This window comes from Pelodiscus sinensis, chromosome 2, assembly GCF_052426305.1.
Source record: "Pelodiscus sinensis isolate ZL-2025 chromosome 2, ASM5242630v1, whole genome shotgun sequence".
NCBI classification, from domain to species: Eukaryota; Metazoa; Chordata; order Testudines; family Trionychidae; genus Pelodiscus; species Pelodiscus sinensis.
Genome location: NC_143053.1, coordinates 152295001 through 152301033, shown reverse-complemented (window position 1 = coordinate 152301033; position 6033 = coordinate 152295001). Strand labels below are relative to the sequence as shown.

Genomic DNA, 6033 nt, shown 5'->3' with positions numbered 1-6033 from the left:
AGACTAACAAAACATGTAGGTTTTATCAAGAGCTTTTGTGGGCGCAACCCACTACTTCAGTTTTCTAATATGTACAAAAAACAAACACAACCAATATGTTTAAAAATTTCATGTATAACTGTGCAACTAATGATCTCTGTCATATATACTAACGTTGGTAACCTTCAGAAATTTGGCAAAAGCAGTTTCCTAGCATCACTGACTTACTTTTTGAAAGTTTCTGATTTATCAGAACAAATATGGCACACTGATACACATCCATGTTTAGTCTTTGCTCAATTAAATAAAAACTTGCCAATCTGTTCAATGAGTGAAATAGTGAAAGAAGCTCCCCTCATGTTTAGGAAAGAAAGTTCTTGTTCAAAAAAAGATGGTGTGGGAATACTTGTTTACTGACAATTGGTCTTGATGTTTTCTATAAAATTCAGGTTACTTCATTTTCCATAAATTTGAGCAAAATGTCAAATGTAGTTTCTTACCCTTTTCTCCCAGCCACCCCACTAGTCCACCAATGAGTCTTACCGAGCTTTTAATTCTGATATTAGAGTGTGTGTGTGTGTGTGTGTGTATATATATATATTTATTTATTTATTTTATTGAACTAACTTCTGTTCAGTAAGAGACAAGCTATTGAGCTCTTTTTCAGGTCTGAGAAAGTAAATTAGCATGTTACTGCTGCATTCAAGGTGGAACAAATTGCTTATCTTAAGTAAACTATTAACCTTTCAATAATCTTTTAAAATGTATGTTAACATGCTAAGGCATCATCTACACAACAGATTTAGGGCAATATAAGGTAGCTTATGTCAACCTAACTCTAAGCATTTACTATGCTAAAACATAGCTCCCACTGATGTAACCTGCCCATATCACCAACTTAATTTCACCTCTGTGAGTGGCACAGAACTTAGGTTGATGTCGTTAGATTGATGCAACATCAGTGTTGACATTGTATTGTTTGCATTGACTGTTGCCTTTGAGAAACTGTGCCAGTGTCCCCCATACTGACAGTTAAATTGATGCAAGGGCTTCTACTGAGTGCACACATTTCCAACACAAGAAGCGTATTGTGGGCATGCAAAAGCAATTTAATTTCTGTGGTGGCTGTATGTTGATGTAACTTAGGATGACTTAATTTCTCAGTGTAGACTTGCCTGACTTTTCCACTAACACAAATTGGTCCAATAAAAGATACAACCTCATCTCTCATATCCTGTGACCAACATGGCTCCAACAACATTGCATATTTTAGTAGTACTTAGCAGAAGAAGGTGGAAGCCAGCACACTAGTTCCTGGTTGTCTTAGATTTAGACAAACAGAAACTTTTGTATGTCCTTTAGTTCCATCCATGGTACCTAGTATGTTTCCAGGAACTGATCTGGGATTTGATTAAGATGAATGAAAAGACTGACCTTTAATGTTTTGATCCGAGAGAGGGGAAGAGACATGGCTGATTCTAAAGACAGATTACACAGGCCAATGTGGATGTACACTTCACTTTTATAACTGAAGTTATTTGGCATGTAATTTTAAGGGCTTCCATTATTGTCATTTTGAGCACATGCTTGCAAAGAATATCTTTTTATTTTACATATGAGAAATAGGAAGTGGAATGAACATTAAAAACAATACCACTGGCAAAGACTTTCATCTTCATTATTTATGAATCAGTATTTGTCTTTAGAATACTACTACATCTTAATGTAATCTTTTCAATTTTTCTTTTAGAGTAGATCTACTTTCCCATCCTAGTTTGCGGTCAGAACTATAACAGGCGTGTGCACCCAGATCAAAGATATAACTAAACAAATTGTCATCTTTTAGGTATGACTGCTTAGCAGACTCCAATGAATCAAAGGAATGTTCTAAGTAATTCCTTTTTGTTTCTTAATGTTGTTTAAATTCCATCTTCCTTAAATAATACATAATGAACTAATCAATGGCATGCATGTTGTTGACACTGAAGTTACTGTTGTATTTGACATAATTGATTCTTACTGATGTTTATCCATTCTGGAATGAAAATTGGCCAGTACCTTTTTCTTGAAAAGACAGTCAGTTAGGAGATCCATTAGTCATAGAAACAATTGTATTATAAGACAATATTCTCAAGCAAAAAGTAAGTTGTAGAGGACTCAAGAGCTTACCAAGCTTCTAGAAGAGAGGTCTGCAGTGGTGATGTAAACAGTGACATGACTGGCTCTGTCCTGTATAACTGACTTTATCTGTTAGGCTACGTCTACACTACATGTAGACTACAGAAGCCTTTTGCGCAAGAGTTTTTCTGCAAAAATTTCTTGCAGAAGAGCACATCCACACCTCAAAGCACATTGCAAAAGCGATGTGCTTTTGTACAAGTGTCCACACTGCATGGATGCTCTTGCACAAGGACACGCTGATGGCCATTCACATAATGGCCATCAGAGCACCTGTGCTTTTTCCCCATAGGGGTTTCTTGCGCAAGAACCCCCTCTGGAGTGTCCACTTGCCTTTTTGCACAAGAACTCTTGTGCAAAAGGGAGTTATGCCTCGTAAAAGGTGGTTTACCTATGGCGGAAAAAGCCTTCTGTTCTGCCGTTTTACTCGTGATTGCCTTGCGCAAAAGCGCATTTGAGGTGTGCATGCTCCATGAGTTTTTTGTGCAAAAACAGCTGGTTTTGCGCAAAAACATTGCAGTGTAAATACAGCCAGTGTGCCAGCAAGGCAGGAATCAAACCTACTTTTTTAGCAGATCCTAGTATCAGAAGTGGCCTTGAGGGCTGTTAAGAGAAGCTAACTCTCTCAACTACCCATGCTATAGAGCTGGTGCAGTAATGAAGTGACCTAATGTATCAGGGAAGATAACAGGCACCATTTGCGAGTTTGCTTTGCCAGCAGTTGTAGTGAGGCACAATTTTATGATTAGCCTGTTTGCTGCTGCACTGTAAGAAGTATGTTTCCAGGTCATGATTATTGAAAGGAAAGAGGTGTAGGGGGTTTGAGCCTGTTGCTTACCAAACACAACTTCTGGTTTTTGAAAACTCAGCTTATTTAGAACTTGAGACGGAGCTCTAGAGCCTAACCCTGTCTACCCAAAACTATAGCTGAGCTATGTCTACACTGCAGGCTTCTTGCGCGAAAACTTGTGGAGCGTCCACACTACAAACCCGTTCCTGCGCATGAAAGTTTACAGTAGATCGTCAGAAGAGAGGGCTTTTTGCACAAGAGTTATTCCTTTCCCCACAAGGATTAAGCCTTTTTGTACAAGAGCTCTTGCACAAAAAAGGCTAGCGTGGATGGGAACAGGCGTTTCTTCCGCAAGAAACCTCTATGGCTAAACTGGCCATCAGAGCTTTCTTGCACAAGAGAGCATCCACACTGCCATGGACGCTCTTGTGCAAAAGCACATGGCAGTGTGGACGTGCTTTTGCACAAGACCTTTTACGCAAAAACTCTTGCACAAAAAGTTCTTGCGCAAGATGCCTGTAGTGTAGACATAGCCCAGATGTTTGCATTAGTATTTATATTATGGTAATGCCTCCAGGTTCAGTAAAGGATTTGGGGCCCATTGTTCTTGGCACTCTTTGTGTGCATGCATGAATATACATAAAGTCCCTACTCCAAAAGCTACAATATATTGCACTAACAAAGGCTTATTTACTAGAGTAATACATGTCATTTTCAGTCATATGTAACTAGGGGGAAGTGGGAAAGATAAAATAAGGTCCAGCTTTTTTGGATATGGACAAAATAAGAAAACTGAATCGGTTCAGGCTGAGCCATACACTGCCTTGTCACATGCCAGTGTAGTTTGCTTGCATTTTCATCTTCTCAGGAACACTGCTGGTTGAGTTAAAATAGCAGCTTTAATGTGAACCAGTTAGTTTACTACTAAAATTTTTTCCCAATCCTGCAAATATTTTCTCCCCAGTTGATGCCAGTCCTTTGATAATAGAGATTTCAGTTGGAAATACCATTTAAAACATATACAGGTGACTTATCTAACTAAATTTCAAAATGAGTATAAACTGAAGTGACTCTCTTGTTTTTTTTCCTCCCGTTTTCTTTTTGGCTGAAACTAGTTGAATTAGCAAATAGGTACTGAAAAATACAATTTTGGGTTGACCAAAACTGTTAGCCTGAAAAAATTTCCTCTCTGCTATTAAGTAACATGACACTTTTACCACATTGTTTTGGCCTGTTGTAAAATGCATAGGACATTATATATGAAATCAAACATGGCTAAAATTAACAGCTCTGGTTCAGAAACTTTGCACTTAAGAAAACAAATCTTAACCTCAATGTGCATGTTGGTGCAAATGGAGTACACTAGCAAGTAATAAGATTCTTCACACAGGTCTACCAATGCATGTCAATCTTATCCTGAGTAATAAACTTTCCTAGCATCTGCATGCATTTAATCAAAGCTTTTCATTTTCATGAAAACTGACCTCACATATTGGCATGGGAACGAAATGTGGGTTTCAGAGGATGAAATTAGCAATGAACTGACAATACCACAGAGCCATTTATTGGAAAAAAAAAATCTGTAAGTGACGGGCAAACAAGGCACAAAGAGTTCTAATGTAGCCTCAGTCTATAAATTGTCACTTATGTATGCAGGTCTTACTTGTAGCTTGTACATTGACGTGAGGAGATATCCCAAAGTTATCAACAAACCTACCTGAAACTCAGCAGATTGGAGAATAGTTACTAGCACCATACCTGAAGAAAATTAAGAAACAATCTTTTTTGTGGCTCTAGTTAGTTCAGACTTAAAAGGCAAAGTTTATCTAATTTGTATAACTGATATAAATACAGGCAGTCCCCGGGTTACATGGATCTGACTTACATCGGATCCCTACTTACAAACGGGGTGAGGCAACCCCGCACTAGCTGCTTCCCCCCAGCAGACCAGGGAGATACAAAGCTAGCGCCCCCCCCCCCCAGCAGACCAGGGAGACGCGGAGCGGCTTTTCTCAGCAGACACCTCAGCTTGAGAATAAAGGACTGAGGGAAGTGAGGTGTGGGAGAATAAAACTGAGCTCTGGAGAAAATGTTTGGCTAGAGTTTCCCCTCCAATATGTACCAGTTCCGACTTACATACAAATTCAACTTAAGAACAAACCTACAGTCCCTATCTTGTACGTAACCCGGGGACTGCCTGTAATATCTAACTCAAGCCTCTTTCAATGGATTTTTTAAAAATACATTTTCATTTTCATTATTGCATGGTGCAATCAGTAGTTTCTATGGGCCAAGCCTCCATATGAAAGATGAGGTTCACTACATATTTCTGGACTCTAGCTTCTGGATTGCTAGCATATTTCCCACACAACCCTTGAATGGATGAAGTTTGGGCATCTCTGCCCTCAAAGCAGTGTTCAGAGTTACAGAGGCATGAAACCAACAAATCCATTAATACCACCATCAGTACCTGGCTGTGTGTGTGTGTCTCCCCCCCTTTCCCCAGCAGTTTAAAAATTAATCCTGGACTTAAATAAGAAATAGGGAAGGGGAAGGGAGGTTTTTTTTTTTTAAATTTCATTATTATGGGTCAAATGCTGCCTCCTGCATTTCTTTTGAGCAGTAACTTACTCCACACACAGGCCTACTAACTCTACAGGGGATTATTTGCAGTGTGTGAAATACAATATCCTCTGTGACAGAATTGGGCTCATGTAAGCATGTTTGTAAATGCTTTTAAAAAATCAACTACCAGGCTTGTCTAGTAGCCTGACTGATATTGCTGAAACCACAGCTTGTTATGCTGCTACCAACCAAGCTCTGGGCCTTGTATGAGATGATAATAACCCCCCTTCAGTTCTTAATGAAAATAAGCCATTTATCTATGAGATGACTTTTTAAAAACCATTTCTAAACGAGACAAATTGCCAACCTGGTTACCAAAGGACAAGTTTAGAGCACCACAAAAGTTGTATGCAAAAAGCTACCATGTGGGATTTTTTTTAAAGCAGGAAAAAATTTATTTATAAAAAGTCTTATTTAATTTACTGCCAAGTCTATCGTTGAATACAGTGCATTAGAACACT

General features: G+C 38.7%; 1 protein-coding gene across 2 annotated transcripts in view; it reads right to left on the bottom strand.

Moving 5' to 3' along the window:
• Positions 1–4939: 4939 nt before the first annotated feature.
• The window catches only part of LOC102455363 (poly(rC)-binding protein 3-like), a 693079-nt gene continuing 691985 nt past the window's right edge, over positions 4940–6033 (bottom strand). Inside the window, exon 12 of one of the 2 annotated variants that reach the window (XM_075921627.2) lies at positions 4940–6033. This exon is cut by the window's right edge and continues 344 nt beyond it. The gene's annotated coding sequence lies outside the window, so the exon portion shown is untranslated. The other variant, XM_075921624.2, reaches the window with a different exon arrangement.